Source organism: Canis lupus, chromosome 27 (genome assembly GCF_011100685.1).
Source record: "Canis lupus familiaris isolate Mischka breed German Shepherd chromosome 27, alternate assembly UU_Cfam_GSD_1.0, whole genome shotgun sequence".
In the NCBI taxonomy this organism is placed as follows: domain Eukaryota; kingdom Metazoa; phylum Chordata; class Mammalia; order Carnivora; family Canidae; genus Canis; species Canis lupus.
The window spans coordinates 479,202-498,891 of record NC_049248.1 but is presented as its reverse complement, the minus strand read 5'-3'; the positions used below and the strand labels follow the sequence as shown (position 1 = coordinate 498,891).

Sequence of the window (19,690 nt, the reverse complement as noted above, 5' to 3'; positions counted from 1 at the left end):
TTCATAGAAAAAACTTCAGTTGTTCTCTCCAAGGCAGAAATAAACTGAGAGGGCTAATCTTAAACCAGCTCCATAGAATATACTTTCCCTTCTGAATTAGCTTGAAAGGGTATGGGACTTAGGCATAATTTCCCCAGTGAAACAGCAGTCTTCTCTGTATCAAATGTTCAAGGCCAAGCCCTCACTCTACTCTGATTCCTGCTGAGCTGTGACATCAGATAATCACTCCCATAGTTACATCTCTAACTCCTTCACATGGGGAAGAGTCCATCTGGTTAGAAATGAAACATCTAAAGAAAGAGAATAACAACAAGCTTTTCTTTTTTATGTTTAAGGAATATTAAAAACTCCCCCATGCTACACTCTGGCAGGCTCTTGAACGTGTACAGCCCAGAACTTCTCCCTACTTGTACCACATCCTGCTCTTGGGGATGACCCTTCACCCTGGCTGGGGGGTTTGGGGGGGTTGCTAAAGTACTGCCAAAACACTAGTTTCCCTTCTCCCAAAGACCAAACATCAAAACCAACTGCCCTGAGACCTCTGAGCTACAAAACCCCACCTACTCAGGGCTAATAGCTAGCAACCTACCAAAGTGCTTCTAGAGAAGACTAATTAACCTTTACTTATTTCAGTGCCAATGAGTTTAGGTGATATGATCCTGAAAGGGCCTAAACACTATATTCCCCAACTTTTCCTGTCCTAAAATGCCAACACATGATGGCCAAGAGACCCAGTGCTGCCACCAGGCACCCTTCTCTGGCGGCAGCAGCACAGTATCAGGCTACAAGCTGCTCCTCGCTCACCACTTGATTTCCTAAAACCCTTGCCTAATTTATTACAAACACAGAACAGCTGCTAATTGACCTGCTGGCTCTGGTCCACAGGTGAGCACTTTGGCTTGCTCCATGGACTGAAATCTAAAATCTGAGAGAACCCAAAAGCTCCCTAGGGGCTACTATAAAGTATTACTGCTTGATCCTCTCACCATTGTGGCTTAGGCAGGTCCAACTCCAGGGAAGCTATACTTAGGAAGAAGGCAACCAAGGATGCCACCTGCCCTTTCACCAACTGGAAGACTTCTTGCCTGTGGCCATGAGTCAAGGCCGCTCAGTACCAAGCACTACAAGCTGAGGTAGGTGCATCTCACCCTCTAAGGTTCCTCTTTTGAGTATTAAGTCTACCACCTTTAGAAATATCACTTACTTTGGGACAGAAAAAAATGAATGCATTCTAACTTAAATACATATGCGATCCAAATACTGGGCATAACAGACATAAAGACTTTGCGTTAAAAGTCCCTTAACTAAGCCATCTTGTATTTCGGAAGGCCCCTGACTGGAAGCCTCAGAGCACCTCTAAGTACAGTGTGATACCCTCTAGAGTTCAAGAATTTTCACACTGGGATGACATCAAAATGGCAACCTGTCTTTGTGCTCTGGCTGCCCATCTCCTGTGGGGCACTTTAACCTACTTGTTCGTATTAAAGCCTCAATACCTGCTAGTGACAGTGAAGGTAGGCAAGATCACTGCCATATACTTATAGCTCCCAAAGAGAAAGTCAATAATAAGATGGTGAACCAAACTTGACTGCAATCCAACTGGTAGAGTGGCATTTGGGGTGAAGGCAGGAAAATGTTTTTTAGTATAGGTGCTGCCGAAGTGAGCACAGGAACACGTTTTTACCTCATTTTCAATCATCTAGACAATTTGGGGGAAGAACGCAGAAGAGAATAAAGAGGTTACAGAATACATAAGACAACTAGAATCATTACTTAACCTCTTCTCCCACTGAATGTTCAAATGAAACTGCTGAAAAATGTCCATTCTGCAAGATTCTAGTTTCAATGAAATATCCTACTTACCTTGTAACCTGGGTGTTAACAGAGCATTAAGACCGCCAAACAGCAAGGGAAAATAAGAGGCACTGGATTAGAATAAGCCACAAACTGTATAACTGGCCTCTGGGAGAGCCTGAGCTTCTCACCTTTTAGCCTCACAAAAGAAACAGAACTGGTTGGTAGTCCAACCAGGTTAGGTACTGGATACATGAGGCAGAGCAGGTGGAGAGGAGCCAGGTGAGAGCTACAAACTGGGCCAATTTCTGGATGGAACTGAAGGACTTGGCCAAGAGCCATAAGGACTTTGAGGAGGGCTCTGGTTGCCCAAAAAGAGTAGCACTTAGGCAGGACAAACAGTTGCAGTGCTTACGATTGGAGAGGATGTTTTTTCAAACAGATTTGGTGAGAACTTACACTCAGAATTACCTCTTTTCATGTACAACGATTTTTAGTAAATTTATCAAGTTCTGCAACCATCACCACTAAATCTAGTTTCAGAATATTTCCACCTCTTCAGAGGGTTTTTTTTTTAAGATTTTATTTATTCATTCATGAGAGACACAGAGAAAGAGAAAGAGAAAGAGAAAGAGAGAGAAAGAGAAAGAGAAAGAGAGAGAGAGAAAGAGAAAGAGAGAGAGAGAGAGAGGCAGGCAGAGACATTGGTTTGTTTCAGCATAATGTTTTCAAATGTTTACCAACATTGCAGCATGTACCAGAACTCTATTCCTTTTTATGGCTGAAGAATATTCCACTGCCTGTATATATCCACCCATCAAGAGAACAACTTGGGTTGTTTCTATCTTTTGATTATTATCAATAATGCAGCTATGAACATGGGTGTACAAGTTTACAGGCCCTGTCTCAAGTCTGAAATCCCAATTCACATACCATTTCTTCCAAAGTGATCTTTCTAAACAAATCTAATCATGTCACTCTCCTGTTTACACACTCTGGAAGATACCATTTTGTTGAGAGACTAACCTGCTTGACTGCCAGCCCATGCTGGCACCTGCCTCACCCCCATCCTCATCACTCTTTCTACCTCCCATCATGCGCCCCATTCTTCAGCCACTTACAACTGCTGGCTCCAGGAACATTTTGTTTTCACAGCTTACGGTGCGCTTGCTCACCCATGCATACACATTCAACCTCCTTCAATCTTTAAACCAAGGTAGATGATGAATATGAACCTACTCACTCACCAGGGCTTCAGCTTCATATGTTCTCTGAGTGCTTCTCTAGCCAACTTTGTTCTTCCCTTCTTCCTCAGTACAGATCTCCTCTGTGGGTCAAATACCTCTCACTGGACTCTGTGCTCCTAGAACACAGCACATTTCATAGCCAGGTTCCTATCCCCAGCTTCTAGCTGAGTCAGATCCACAACAAACATTCAAACCTTATGGAGTGAATTACAGTTTTGGTTTGTATATATTTTCAGTGCTCAAGATAAACTGTATTTTTAAAAAGCAGTAAAAATATTTGTGGGCCCAATATTTTATTTTTAAACCACATGTAGTTTGGGTTGCTAACTTCTAATACTGCACTGTATTAATTCCCTAAGAAAAGAGTAATAAATAACCACATTTTTTCAAAGGCTTCCCTCTTCAAACATGCCTAACATCCACATATTCACTGCTTCAGGAGGAACATGCCTCCTTAAGGCCAGAGGGCTACTTGTAACTGAGAAAAGGCTCATATCCAGAAGATGTGAAGGATTTGAACAAACCAATAAGAAAGATGTAGATACCCAATGAAGAATGAGCACAAGATCTGACCAGGTATTTCACAAAAGAAGACCTCCAAATTGCCAAAAAACATCTAGAGAACAGGTGCCCCAAATCATTAGTTATCAGGAAAGTGTCAAGCAAAACCACAAGATACTATTACATAACCATTAGAATGACTAAATGGAACGCCTGGAACTCTCAGACATTCTGTAAACAGGCACAACCACCTTACAAACTGTTCAGCAGTAGTTCCTGCAGCTAAACTTAAATGTAACCATAAGGCTCAGAAATCCTATTCTTATAGATATATCCAAAAGAAAGAAAATGTCTATGTAGATCAAAAGATAAATACAAGAATGTTTATAGCAGCTTTATTCATAATACTCCCAAACTGGAAACAACCCAAATGACCAAAAATAGCAAAATGAGAAATAAGCAAGCAATTTATACTCCTATAATGAAACACTATACAGCAATGAAAAAGAACAAACCACTGCAACATGCAGCAATAAAGATGAATGCACACATCAATGGTGAGCAAAGAAGGCACACACAACAAACAGATCATATTGCATGACTCCATTTATGTAACAATCACAAGCAAATGAATTCAAATCTATGGTGCAGAAGTCAGTCAAAATAATGATTGGGAGTGGCAGAATGGAGTTATCGTCTGGGAAAGGGCAAGAGGGGGCCCTTGGGATCCTGATCTGGACAGTGCTGTGTCAGCTTGCTCAAGCTGGGAACTATGTTCCCCAGAATCCCCAGTTAGGGTTTCCAGTTAGAGCTGGCCAAAAAAGGAATTTGTATGAGCTTTGGAAAATGGAAATGAATTAGTGGCCATTACTCTCTGAGGGTCTTGGCAGTCAAATATGGTAATAGAGACAGCGATGCCTGACAGATTCCAACAGGTCCTTGTTTTCCCTCACACTACACTGCTCTTCCATCTCACTGCTGACCCACTGACCCAGCAACAGCCACAGGCCCACGACCAGACACTTGGCTATGGACCAGAATGGACAGTAGCTGCCCAGAAGCAACAGCTTCCCACAGTGCTCTCCAGGAGCTTCCCTTTGGTGGCCCTGCTCCAGAAATGGCCATGGCAGGCTTCTCGGACTTCTCTGTAGCCTCTGTCTTGTCCCCTCATCCTGATACTTCAGGCAGACTGTTTAGTGACTCTTCTCTGACTCCAACACCCCAATCTGGACCTTCACTTTCCCAGTTCCTCCCTCAATTCTGTAAGGTCTAATAAATCCTTTATCCCCAAAATTCATACTGGCTCAGATACATACAAATGTTTATACATATAAAAATTTTTGTTTCGGGGCACCTGAGTGGCTCAGTCGGTTAAACATCTGCCTTAGGCTCAGGTCATAACCCCAGGGTCCTGGGATTGAGCCCCACTTTGGGCTCCCTGCTCAGTGGGGAGTCTGCTTCTCCCTCTCCCTCTACTGCTCCCCTGCTTGTGCTCTGTCAGACAAATAAATAAAATCTTAAAAAAATTAAAAAATTAAAAAATAAACCAAAAAAGGTCATCTTTTCAGTGTCCCAAGAGAACAGTAATTTGAAGGACACTCAGCAGCATTTATGAACGAAATCTGCAATACGCCTCACATACCAAGGAAGAACCTGACATGCACTGCTTGGCACAAGATGGGGACAGACAGCTGGGAACCCAATGGGTGTGGCCTCTGACCAGAGCCAGGGTGGGACACTTTATAAATAGCAAATAGGACACATGCTCACTGCCTGACAAGCTATCATCTCCCTGGAACCAAGTTCTATAGTTTAGAGTGAGTTTTCTCTTCGAAGGGACAGATTCACCAAATTCAATGTGCACCTGAGTGCAAGTGAGTTTAGAGTCTCTAAATGGGTAGAAAGGGACATGTGGGGGAAGGGCTGAGATGAGTCACAAATCCAGCCCGTGGCATTTAGAACCTGCAACCTGGTGGTGCTATAGCAGTCTCAGGTACAGACAGTCCTCTGCCACTGGATGTACCCACAAAAGAATGAGATGTATACCTGGGCATTCCCAAAGTAGCTGTTTCCCAGGCAGAAGACCAATATGTCTTGTCGCCTCACACTTCATTGATCAAATTATTTATTGAGTGTGTAGTGTATGTCAGGCCCTAAGCTTGGCATTAAATTTATGTTGGGGAATGAAAACAGTGCCTGCCCTTGGGAAGTTTACTGTCTAGTGGAGGATATGTACAATAAATAAGCAAATAACTATGTAATTACAAAGTATGAGTGCCAGGAAGGAAATGCACAGATTCCTTGACTTAATAGGAGGGGCCCACTTAAGTTGGTCATGGAAGCTCTTCTGAGTAGGTAACTTGAAGCAGAGGTCTGAAGGAGGAGAAGAGAGAAGAGCATGTGGTTAGTCTTAACACTGTCACAGTTTTCCTCTCTAGCTGATTCTTAATGCCATCTCCCTCTATAAAGAGTGGAGGAATGTCTGTCTGTGTACTGTTCTCAACTACACCACCATGTAGGTAGCACCTCATGCTTTAAGAAAAGCACTTCTGGGACGCCTGGGTGGCTCAGAGGTTGAGTGTCTGCCTTCGGCTCAGGGCGTGATCCCGAAGTCCTGGGATCGAGTCCTGCATTGGGATCCCTGCATGGAGCCTGCTTCTCCCTCTGTCTGTGTCTCTGCCTCTCTCCCTGTGTCTTTCATGAATAAATAAAATCTTTTAAAAAAGAAAAGAAAAGCACCTAAGTTATGCTACTTACCCCTACACAATTCTATGAGTATGGAAGGCAGATGCTAATGTCCCCCTCTTGACAAAGAAAACAGGAGTTAAGAGAGATGAAATAACCTGTCCTGAGTCACACAACAAGCTATCAATGGCACCTCAGTTGAGTGGTTAACTTCACTCCACTATCTCCCTTTGCTTCTTTATGTCATACTTTTAAGCAAGCCTAAGAATTACCCTGTAACTCTTCTACTATAGGTCCTTCCAAGGACTCATCAATCTTCCAAGGGTACTATTTTAAATTGGATAATATCAAAGTCTACCTTTTCTCCAACTACTTCAGTCCTGAACTTACTATAAAAAGACAAGTTCAGCCCTGAACAACATTAAACCTGATAGGTAACTGTGCTATACTCTGGTGCCAAATATACTTTTGAACAAAAGATTTGGGTGTCCAGATAAATAAGGAGTCCCTTGATCTAAGATGCTCTTTTGATAACCAGATGACTGGGGTTTAGCAGAAAGTGAGACCACTTCTCCCTTCTGTTCCCTCCAGTGCTCCTGGCTCTAGCTGAAATCTCTAGGACATTCAGTACTTGTAGCAAAAACCATTTGGGTAACAAGTTAATGAAAGACAAATATATATCCATGCAGGCATTAGAGTTCCTGATTCTGAATAAATACAGGCTTCTGCTCCCCAATTCCTGGCCACCATGTGGAACACTGCATGCTCTCCAGTTAAAGGGAGATTGGACAGGGGCTGAAATCCAGCCTATAACCCCACTCAGGAAACTACATACCTGGTGAGGAGCAGCATACACAGAAGAAGGGGTACATTTTCCTACTCACACAAAGGCTCTACAGCAGCGAGTGATGGCCATGCATCTCTGCTATATACCTCAAGGAAAACAAATACCATGAGGCAGGGCATGAAGCCCATGAGTGCTGATCTGTTCCACAGTCCCACAGTGAATTCGGTCCTGGCAGTGAATTCAGCCAATTGATAAGGCTCGGACTCAACAACGTGTCTCTTGTGAAGGACAGATCTATCTGTCTCTGCAATTCTGAAAGGTGGCATCAGACAATCACCTCCAAAGGACTCAAATACTTCTTTCCGTAATTAGAAATACAAAGCCCTTCCTGGCTGGATAGAGACTTGGAAAACTAGGCTTCTTATCTCTATACTAAAGCAACTGCCCTCTTCTAAGACTAATAGTCCCATCCACTACTGCCTTGTCTACTACCAGAAAGTTACCTCACTCAAGGCACCATGGAAACATCGGACACCCACTCCTAAAACATCTGGAACCACCAACCCAACTGTACACACTTTAAGGAGATATAGGAACATGTTATTATATTCACTGAAGGTAATAATACTCCTTCAAGTAGCCCTAGAAAGTCATGTCATCAGAACCAGCAATCCTGTTCGCTCCTAGGTCAGAACATGCCTGCAAGATCATTGCAGAAGGCCCTAGCCTTTATAATTCTGAGGCTATGGACAAAAAGCCTGGTCAAAAAAATGCCAAGCTCTAAGGGAACCCCCCCACCCCCCCCACCAAAACATAGAGCCAATTTTTCTTCCTTTATTAGCAAAATGAAATAATCAAATTATAAATGTATTATTTGCAAAATCCTTTAAAGATTTTCTACCTGTGCTTTTCAAATAAAGGTATATACATGTGCTGCATTTTCAAGGCAAAGGAAACAGGTAATATTAATTTAATCACAAGTTATAAAAGTATACATATTACTCAGTCATAAAAAAGAATGAAATCTTGCCATTTGTGACAACATGAATGGACCTAGAAGGTATTATGCTAAATGAAATAAGTCAGAGAAAGACAAATATAATTTCAGTTATATGTGAATATAAAAAACAAAATAAATGAACAAACAGAATCTTGAATACAGAGAAGAAAGTGGTGTTGTGCTAAAGAAGGGGGCTGGGATGACAGGCAAAACAGGTGAAGGGGATTAAGAGATACAAATTTCCAGTTATAAAACAAGTAAGCCATCACCTAAGTAACTTATTTCAATCACTGAATTTGTCAATTATCAACATTGTCTTTCAGGAAAAATAAAATAGTTAATGGTATTTCAAAAGATGTTTAAATCTATAAGTTAACTTGACTTCTGGGCTCAAGGAACTAACTGAATATCCTCAAATCATCATTTAACAAAAAAAGCCTGGGACAAATGAATTTTATAAAGAATTTGATAATACATGATATGGAAGTTTTCTGCACTGTCTTCCAAAACACTGTAAATATGTTAAGAGGTGATGTTGAGATGATATTTTTCCAGGGAACACTGGAATTCTTTCTGCTCTCAGCCACCATATCCAAAAAGTTCCCAAATATCATATATGAGAGGTATCCAAAGGTGATTGAGAAGTTAATCACCTTTATTAACATGATGTTTTGCATCCAAATGCCAACATTAATTTGGGCTAAGCCATGTTATGAACTGCCTTTTCCTGGACAGCATGCCAGACTAGGTCCCCAAAGCAAATAATTAGGATTCCTTTGTATTCTCTTAAAAGACTAATATCTTAGGGATGCCTGGGTGGCTCAGTGGTTGAGTATATGCTCAGGTCATGATCCCGGGGTCCTGGAATGGAGTCCCACATCTGGCTCCCTTTATGGAGCCTGCTTCTCCCTCTCCCTGTGTCTCTGCCTCTCTGTGTCTCTCATGAATAAATAAATAAAATCTTAAAAAAAAAAAGACTAATAGGTTAATATACTATTTGCTGACAACAGGCAATAAAATGAGCTAAGAAGTTTTAAAAAATAAAATAAGTAAGTCATGGAGATGAAAAGCACAGCATAAGGAATATCATCATTTATATCCTAACGTTGTATGGTGACAGATGGTGACTATACTTATTGTGGTGAGCACTGAGCAATGTACAGAATTGCTGAAGCACTATGTTGTTAATATCTGAAACTAATATAACATTGTATGTCAACTATACTTCAATAAAAAGCATATAATATTTTAAAATGTTGGGACTGAGGTGACTGACTTGCTCTAGTTAAGCTGATCTACATAATTTATTTGATGAGAATTAAAATGTCATTTAACGACTAACCAAAGATAATCTAAAATTAATCACCTTAAGATTTTTCTAATAACAAAAATTTTGAATCTTTTTTTTTTAATTTTTGAATCTTATATACATCTACTCAATAAGGGATTGCTAATACTGATGATCGCTCAACTTGCTATGGTTGAATTTGAATAAAAGTGAAACCATAAGGAGTAAAAAGTCATTAAGATTACTGGTAGAGTTAGTGCTCTTTTTCAATGGAAGCTGATGCAAAATTTACCAAACACCTTATTTCCAACAGTCGACACCAAATGTGGAAGACTCTTAAGTTTCTTATGCTATCATACTTTTCTTCCCATAATGCTCTGAACTTCCTTGTTCCTTCTCTTACTTTCAAACCTCAAATCTGACCACTGTGCATTCTATAACCATTCCTCCATACCCAGCCAACTCCCCTATATATTCAGCCTCATTTACCAGAGTTTTCTCCCTTTTCTTGCTTCAGTTGAACTCTCTCCTAAGGCATATCCTCTGCAGCCTTTCCAAGTAGGTACTTATTAAGAGGCAATATGCTGGAGTCCACTGATTCCTATGGTCTCCTCCAGACTTCACCTGTCCACCATCTTATAGGATACCTGGACTTTTAAGGATCAAGGTCTGATTTTTTCAGTGTGTCATTAGCTGCCATTTTGAGGGGGGAGGGGCAGAGGAAGAGAGAGAATTTTTTTTTTTTAAGATTTTTAAATTTATTCATGAGAAATACAGAGAGGCAAAGACATATGATCCCAGGACCCCGGGATCAAGACCTGAGCCAAAGGCAGACGCTCAACCACCCAGGTGCCCCTGAGAGAGAGAATCTTAACCAGGCTCCACACCCAGTGTGGACCTGAGCCAAAATCAAGAGTTGGACACTTAACTGAGCCTCCCAGATGCCCCTCATTAGCTGCTATTTTACTATCTGTTCTTTCTGGACCAGTTGAGCACAACTTCAAAAACAAGATTTCGTATAGGTGAAAAGTATTTGTGAGTCAACCTACAAAGAAGAGAACTGATCCTGATAAAGGTTGTGAACCCATACAACACAGCATTAGAAAAACCAAATCAAACCCAAAGATCAAAGGACTGGTTCCATGAAATCGTCAAGTTCAGTGGTGGAATATACAAAAGAATATAACATAAAATTAAGAAAAAAAAAAAAAAAACCTTCATCACAAAAGAGAGGCAAAGGCAGTATAAACCCAAGGCTGTACAAATACAAAAGCAATGGCAACTCCAGAGGGGCTCAGAGAGGGAAGCTAGGCAGAGAAGGGTGTGGAAATTAGGTAGTGAATACTCGAGGAGTTAAAGAACATTTTCTCAAACTATGGACTAATTTCTTCTCAGAGAAAAAGCTGTAAATTCTGCCTCTGACAGGTTAGTGTCCAATGTTCAGAGAGCTATTAAATCACAGTGTAATAAATTACACAAAACAAGCCAAAAGCCACATAAACTCCTACAATCAGGTCAGAATTCTGATAGAATAATGGGCCAATCTGCTCCCTCCCACTAAAAATGTACAGGACACCCAGCTGTGCCCAGAGGCCACCAGGCAAATGAACCAGGTAGAGTACTTCTTCCCCCCACTTTATCACACAGGCACAGCAGGTACTCGCACTCAACACTGATTGTACCCCATAAATCTTGTTCTCTTAGGCCTATAACGAGTCTTTGTTTGGGTTATTGTGGGGAAGAATGAAGCAAAGAGCTTTACCACACCATTTTCCTCTGGCCTAGAGAAGTGAACAAAAACATTAATGTCTACTGTCAGCCAAGCTAAAAACTGAGTCATCCTCAGGAGTGGAGATGAAGCCTTCCAATCAGTGGATAGTCATAACAGTAGGCCAGTCTTGAGCACTTCAAGCACTTCCCAATTTTAAGTTTTTCCGGAGGAAAGTATCTGGGGCTCAGAGAGAGGCCTTCAGTAGACCTACAACTGGGTTCTTCCCAGAAGACAAGGGGCTCCCCTGCAAAGATGGAAATTAAAAGAGGGAAAAAAGAAATATGGCGAGCTTCAAATGCCACACCAGAGCAACAGGTGTCACTGTTCAGAAAATTTAGGCAATTCTCAACTACTAAAACTATTTTATGATTAATAATTCTATGATGGGAAAGAAACTACCATGTGCTTCATATGTACCATTTTGGCCAGTGTGCACTACGAGAGGGAGAAAAAAATGTATATTACGTTTTACTATACTTCTCTCGAGAGTAGCTACTTGTTCATTAGAATCATCAAGGAACTTGGCAAAATTTACCAATATTCAGGCCTGACCCTGGATCAAACCAATCAGAATCTCTGTGGTGGCATGGAGTAGGTGTATGTCACTCTCCTCGCACCATGATTCTACTGTGCCACCAGAGTTGAGAAGAAGGGAAACAGAAGGCAAACCTAGGGATACAACACACATCTGACTGAATAATCAGACGCTTTGTCTACCTTCGGATGGACCTTCTCCCCTCTACACGTCAACCATGTATTTGAAAAATCTCTACTATCCCCAACCTTAAAATAACATTAACAAAAAAGGAGAGTTTCCCAGCAAAAGAATTGGGTAATATTCCACACAGCTCAAGGAAATGGTGTGCCTAATCTCTTCATGTGTATGTTTTGTTCAGGAAAATGTAAACCAGCTGTGATGTTCTGTCTCTCCTGGGGTGAAGTGACACCACAACATATCTAAAAATAGCACAGTGATTGTATGTTTGCAGGAAAGCACAGAATTAAGCACAACCCAAGTGGGTGAAGGAGACTGTACATGAGTGACTGTGGTTGCCAAGCCAACTTTAGTTTCCAAATCAACAAATCTAAGTCCTGGGTGCTTCAACGAGAGTATATATAAAATGACCCCACCAAGGACAGCTCTGTGGGTTGGGAGACACGCCTATCCAGTCTTCCGTCTTGCCATTGATGCCTCATGTCAGACATGCCTCACCTCCTCTACTTACCAGAGTGGTGTGATTTTTCCAGTCAATCTTTTTGGAAATGGTCATTAAGGTTAGTGGTAATTCAGGTATGACCACGACTCTGAAAAAAAGAAAAGTGGGTTGAAAAAAATATGTCCTGAGGTAAGTTGCTGGGCCTCTGGACATGATCATGTAAAATTCTAAGGGGAAAGGCTTTCAGATGCTCAGAGACCTTACCAAGTCTAAAGACAGTCATCAGTAGATACCTGATGGAAGAAAGAGCTTTGTTTAGATGCTTCACTCATTGGTGCTATCCGCTGCAAAACCCACTGAAGGAGCCTGGCCTCTCTGCTAGGCTTCTGGATATTTTGAACAGCCATAGATGACAAGTGTCTAGTAATTCCAGTAATTCCGCTGGGCAGTATAAGGTGAGCCCAACTCATGATGTCAACCTTGGCAGTCCTGAGGGTTCAAGCCTGATGAACACTACACCAGATTCAGGCCAGGCCCTTCTGCTCTGCCAGTACCACAGTAGGCCCAAGTAAGGTCCAAGGTGAAAGCAAGTCTCATCAAGTCCACTCAAGACTAAACGCACATGTAACTTCTCTTCCTTGGGCTCTTTAGATCAGATGTAACACTCTGAGGTTGCACCATTCCCTAATTCACATACTAGAGCTGTAATTATATAGCTAAAGTTTACTTCCATGACAGAAGCATGCTGGCAGCAAGAGTTGCCAAATTCTGTGATGAATCAAGTGAAATTTTTCCAATTATTATGTATTTTCCTGAAATTAACTCCTATTCCTACCCTATCTTGGCCAGTATAGTTTCCTTGAAAATGCCTCTATCCTTCCCTTAACAGAGATTAAAGCAGAAAGATCAAAATCCCTTCCAGCAAAAGTACTATGTGCTCTCAGCAAAGAACAAAGATTCTTTCCGTATATGAGAAGCTCCGTATTCCAGGTGCCTGAGACTGAGGTTTATGAATAAATCAATGTGATCTGCTGCATAACTCTGCTCCCACCTTTTCCCATCTTGTTTGAGAGCCTGAACTGGAGGAAGACAGAAGAGCAAGAGCTCTGCCGTCTGCTGTTTTCAGGCCTGTCACACAGAGAAAACAATTGGTTTGAGTTTTATGCCATGACATCATCAGCCACCAATCAATACAGAGAAGGTAGAGCAGGTTTGTCTATGAAACCAACCACGCCAAGTGTCAAATTGTAAAAGACAGTGCAGGTGTGAGGTAGGGTTTTCTTGATACCCTGTTTTTATGTTAAAGTGAGAAGCAGAGGGAGAAAAACCTGTCCATGCAAAAAATATAGAAATTCCCAAATTCCCTAGGTGCAAGCAAAGACCAAGCCGGCCCCTATACCTGTGCTCCAGTCTGTCTCCAACTTCCACTCCTGCCAAGACTGATACAGAAGCCTTTGTTCTGTGGGGCACTGGATGGAAGATTCCAGTGCTCCCCACCAAGGAAACAGTCAGACTTTTAGGAAAGTTGTTTTTTGTTACCCGAGCGTGGTGTGTATGTGTGTGTGTGTGTGTTTTCAAATAGGATTTCAAAGCAGTGAAGTGTGTAAGAAATACAAGGAAAGTATATTGCTTCTCTAGACAGTAGTTAAAATCTGTACCCAGAAACTAAGCAGTTCTTACTGGTGCATGACAATTGGAGGTTCTTGGGACTTGGTTATTTTCAGTCCATTCTCCTCCCAGAAAACACTGACTATCTTATGAATGGAGCCGTTTAGCCAAGGTTGGAATATGCAAGAAGAGAGGGGGTGGTGGTGGCAGAGGGCACAGGGCTCCAGGAGAGTAGAGGGTGAAGGAGAAAACTCACAGAGCAAATATTGTTTACAACTGCAGAGCCAAGCTAATGTGGTCTCTCCGCCTGTTCAAGCATATTATGACATCAAGTCCTGAACAATAAAGTCGGAGGCAGGGAGAGCAGGGCCAACCCAGCCTCCGCTTTGCTAATGGCATGAGGGCAACATTCCATGCAGAGTCTGCCCAGCAACGTGTATGCCAGCTCTCCTGGGATTCTACAGGCTGAGACTACTGGGCACAGCCAGGCAGCAGGGAGAACTGGCACTCGACTCTGCTTAAAGGCCAAAGAGCCTCGGTTGCAAGAGATGGGCTCTACATTCACAGGTGGCTAGATGAGAAAGCACACAGTAGAAACTGCATTTTTAAGTGAAAACAGGGAGGAACTGAATGTGTTAAGAGAAGTGTAGGCTGCTGGGTCCTCTGCAAATGGGGCATGCCACGCTGGCAGGAGGAGGAGCAGTTTCTGGGAAACCACTGCATCCCTCTGAGCTCTTCAAACTTACTATGAGTGGTAAGTATACTATCCAATGCCATTAAATATAAATGTCTCACACACGAGCAGTGGAATTCTGGTTTTTTTAATCAGTATGACTAGATAAGCCAATCAATATAATCTAATATTAGGATAGGCTAGACTGAATCGAGCCTTTAATAGACTGTTATCAACTGTGATTCAACCCAGCTTCCAGAAGAGAGGTTTCAGCTCCTCTCTCCCATTGCCATTTCTGTCTTTACCTTCTCCCAAGAGTTGTTTCTCTGGTTCCTCTGTCTCCGTATTTCCTTCCCTAGTTAAGCTCAACCTGTGGTGGATACTGCCAGCTGGCACCCTAAGTCTTAAAAACCATCCAACAGCCAGTGTTCCCTTTCCCTTGGCCACTAAGATACATGACAGTTTGAATTCTCAGGACACCTTGGGCTCTGGGCTCATACTAGGTTCACCCTGGCCCAGTGAGAAAGGAAGGTACTTGGCTAGCTCACCCCCAAAGCGTACAGCACCATCTGCTGCAATCCCCAAGAGCATCCCCACCCACCAACCAACGGGTTGTGTGAGCAGGACAGTCACCTGTTAACAGAAGAAAGCCAACTAAGAAGATTCTCCATCGTTTACATTCCCATGTTTCCCCCCAAGTAAAACAACAGCAAGATTCACCTGAGGAACTGCTTTCTTCTAGCAGAGAAGCTACTCCTTGTGACGTGGACATCAAGTGCTCGTGGATCCCAGTGCCCAGGGAGAAGAGTTCTGTGAGAGCAGTGGGTCTGCCCCCTCGCAAGCCTGATGGCAGCACCAGTGTGCCCCAATTCTACCATATACTCTCACACTCACCTAAGAATGCCTTTCGAATCCAGCCAGCCCCCTACATCAAAGACCACAGACAAAGCTTCTCTTCTGCCCAGAGATCAGAGAAAGAAAGGGTGAGAGAAAGAAGAGGCTATATTTAGTTAATAGACAAAGATAAAAGGAATGAAATGAGTCATAGGGGCCAAGCATGACACAAGACTTCACTATTGCCCAGTACAGTGGAAGGTCCAGCCACAAGCCATGTCAGGGCAGGATCAGGGCTCGGGGCAGTTTGCTGAACAGTACAGCTCCTTTCTCAGGTTACATGAAAAGGCAGACACAAGCCATAACCTTATTAAGTAGTCAGAAATCTGGTCTGAAAATCAGGACAGAAAATTCTCTCTCATTAAAACAGCATACTGAATATTGGGAGGAAGATGGGGCCAGCAGGTATAAATGACCTAAAGCAGGTAGCATCGCAAGGACTTTCTGTTGTTTTCCTTGGATCCCCCTTTGGCTACCCCAGGGCAAGTAGAAGGGACTCTCACTGGCTGTAATCAGCTCCTTTTGAGTCCGCTAGATAGTGTGGGAGGGAAGTCAGGGAAGATTTCATTTTCTGTGGTTTGGGGGGCAGGAGACCACCAGTTTCTAAAAGGACTGAAAAGGGAAGGATGAGAAGAGCTGGCACAGCTTGCTTTTTGACCCTCTGCTCTGTGACTGGTACGCCTCTTCTGTAAAACAATGACCCGTGCTGTGTATTCACTGTACAAACATGACCCAGGGGATTTTCTTCCATTTAGCATAAGAAGAGTTGCCTTGTAAACGGGACACATTTTTCTTTATATGTACAAAAGATCTCTTGGGAAAAACCTCTGTGAGAACACCTACCCACAGTCCCAGAATGTCTCAGCACTCAACACACTGAACCATTTTAGTGCTAGATGCATGTATTTCCCCAGAACTACATGGGAACACACAGCTAAGACTATCAGGCTATTTGGAAAAGTCCCTCTTATCTGGAACATATAGTGAAAGTCTGTATTTTGTGGTGATCTTTCTTTCTTTCAATGAGAGGTGATTTCTTTCCTCTTCTTTGTTCCAAAACCATCACTATACTCCAACCTCTGTTATCATGGGAGGACCACATCTGACCTGAAAGAACAGTAAGCAGGTTCTTCCAAGCTGCTTATTTTTAGCCTCTGGTCCTTCCTGCCTTCTTCCCTGGGGATGCCCCTCCCGCCGCTCTCCAGCAAGCTGCTCTGGCTGGAGCACAGGATCCTGACACCAGGCGGGAAGGGTGAGGCAGTGGGAGCCTTGATTTCGCCTCTCCACACTTCAGACTTCAAAGAATATGGGCTGAGGAGCCTGGAGTAAGAGTGGGAGGGGAGGAATTTGTTAAATCACAAAGAAAGTCGAAGTATGACTTCAGAAGAGAAAGACTACATAAACTGTTTGTTGTCCACCTAAGATCCAAACAAAGCTTGCTGTGCCATTTGGCTGGATTGGCATATGTTCTCCTCTTTGTTCTCTCAAGCCAGACCATGGCTCTTGCACACATTAATTTTGCAACCTGCACCCCTGTAGGCAAGGCTGAACCAGCCAAGGCAGCTACTCAACCTGAGGAGACCAAGGCTGCCCTGCCCACCAACCTAACAACAACTCCAATCAGCCAGCCAGCCTTCACCCTTAACAAAGGAACTAAGTCAGAGGAAAGAGCCCTTTAAGGAAACAGGAAAACACTCAGATACCTGCCTCATGCTAACTCCAAGATACGGCCCTCCTTTCACACATCGCCGGGTATTATATACACGCAGCTGTTACAGAATCACCAATGTGAACAGAAAAGTCAATGTTCGTTGACTTGTCAGTGCAAAATTACAAGTATTAGGAAGCAGTCTCAACCCCTTTGGAAGCTAGAAGTTTTTCACCATGACTTGTAACAAGGTCAGACATCCAATGCTGACAACCAAGCATTCCCTCTATTTTACTGTGAATCAAGAGGAGACGAAATGATAGTCTGGCTGGGAAACATAACGGTTTTCATTTTCAAAGGCCAGAAGCCTGTTTGTGAGTTCATCTACATATATTATCATGCCCTGCTCCAGGTAGACATCATGGGTTTCAACAGCAAACAGTGAAACATAACCTGGCAGCATTGATCTCAGGCATCAGCCCTAAGGTCTCCAAGGTCTTCAAGCCTCTGCTCCAACAAAGTAAATGCACAATAGCTGGACAGGTCTCAGGCTGATCTACCAGATGCTCCTGCTGCTGGTCACTGAATGACAAATTAGTTTGCAATCTGACAAGCCCATACTCCCCTTCCCTGGGCAGAAGTATAAAGAGCTTTAGGGGGAAGACGTTCCCACTGTATTGCCACAATCTTGTTGACTTTCTATTTTTGAGAGCTTCCAAGACAGTTACTTAGGCCAGCAGTCTGCTTTGTGCATATGTCCATAAAAGCATGACTACCAGGTGGGAGAGGGGGACATGGAATGGGCACAGTGCTCCAAGACAGCAGTGTGCTCCCTTTGTCAAGCTCTTGCTCCTCCCATGTCCTCACACATCTGCTGAATAGCATTTAATACCAGGCACACCTCCTTGGGAGGAGTGTTCTTGGGGAAAGCAAATACACAGACAGGGCCTTGTTTCTCAGGGGCTCATGGCCCATCCTGGAAATCATGAAACCATACAAGAGAGGGTAGATATGACATAACTCTTAAGAAAGTCATCTCTATTTTATCCCTATGATAAAACAGAAGATATCTCAAAAATTAACAAGAATCCAATGAAATCACTTACTCCCCCAGGTCACACACAGATAGCAAGTGATAAAGTTGGGAGAATTCACTGTTGAAAGTTGTCTGATTCCAATGCCCATTATGCCCCTTCCATAAATGATGCTTCATTTGGTGGATTCAAATTTGTGCCCTCTCTCCCTTTTTTTTCTTCTTTAGCAGTAAATTTTTATGGGTATGCATGTCAAATCTCTCATATGATCCTTACATTCTCTGACAAATTTTTAAATAAATGATGACTGCCAGTCAATCTAAAGATATTGATTAGTGACTACTCTGTGCCCAGTTTGCATCAAGTACTGCAAAGAGATAATAAATAAGCTTGTAAAGGGGAGGAAGAAATACTGAAACAGTTAACTGATAATAAAAGATGATAAATAAATACAATATGAGAACTATAAGCAAATGCTTCTATATGCACACACAAATTCCCTGGGAATTCTGTGACAATGCAGACTTAAATTTAGTAGGTCTTAGTAGCGGCCTGAGATGCTGCATTTCTAACAGGCTCCTGGGTAATGCCCACACTGCTGACCAACAGGGAGCTAAAGTACTTCAAAGGTCTACCTGGGCTAGGTTGCTCTAGAAAAGGTAAAGAAGTGAATCCGAAACTGGCCTGAGAATAAGATCAAGGTGGGGAATAACTTTAGTTTTTTAATCTTTTTTTAAAAATATTTTATTTATTTATTTTACAGAGAGAGAGAGAGAGAACCGCAGGCAGAGGGAGAAGGAAGAAGCAGACACCCCACTGAGGAAGGAGCCCGATGTGGAGCTCCATCCCAGGACCCTGGGATTATAACCTGAGCCGAAGGCAGATGCTTAACTGACTGAGCCACCCATGCGCCCCTTGTTTGTTGATCTAATAAAGGGTAACACCAAGATAAATATCTTAGAGAAGGCAGCCCCAACTACTCAGCTATTTGGTGATGCTCAGAAGTTCAGAGCCATGAACTTTGGCACACACCCAGCCACTAGCCAATGAATGTTTCATGAAACATTTTTAAATACTCACTATCCCATAATGAACAGGAAAGGAAATCCCACTGTCAGCCCCACCCTATGTTGGCCTCCTAACACAGATCTCCCAAGAGAAGGGCCAGAATAGTGGCCTCTCCAACTGTGCCATCTGGTGATGTGGCCCAACTTCCTGGCTGGGTCATTTCCTCTGCTGTTGCAGACAAAGTGGCACTGCCTTTTCCCAATGAGTTCCTCAGCAAACAGAAAGAAATGCCTAGGTGCAAGGAAAGGTCATACAGTGTGCACACTATGCTTGTGAAGATGCAGCACCGCAGGGGAGCACAGTATTCAGAATTAGAAACAGGGATTTGAATCAGGGTTCTGTCATTTACTAAGCTATGTTACCTCTCTAAATCCATCTTCACACTCACAAAATGGAAATTTTTATGCAGATTTTCTACTGTGCAGGGAGTTGGGACCCCAATCCTGACCCCAATCACTGTTGAAGCATCAACTACACAGGACTTTTGAGGAACCGAATGACCGCTAAAGGTTGCCATGAAGTCAAACATCTCTCT

The 19,690-nt window shown here is 42.7% G+C and overlaps 1 protein-coding gene across 24 annotated transcripts in view; it reads right to left on the bottom strand.

The window, feature by feature from the left end:
• Positions 1-19,690, bottom strand: part of MICAL3 (microtubule associated monooxygenase, calponin and LIM domain containing 3) — a 195,957-nt gene that overhangs the window by 138,340 nt on the left and 37,927 nt on the right. For 22 of the 24 annotated variants that reach the window (XR_005379691.1, XM_038576209.1, XM_038576205.1 and 19 more), the window contains exon 2: positions 12,300-12,378. The exons of 1 other annotated variant lie outside the window; for it this stretch is intronic. The gene's annotated coding sequence lies outside the window, so the exon portion shown is untranslated. Of the gene's footprint in view, positions 1-3,041; positions 3,158-12,299; positions 12,379-19,690 lie in introns of all 24 variants that reach the window. One more of the 24 variants, XM_038576206.1, reaches the window with a different exon arrangement.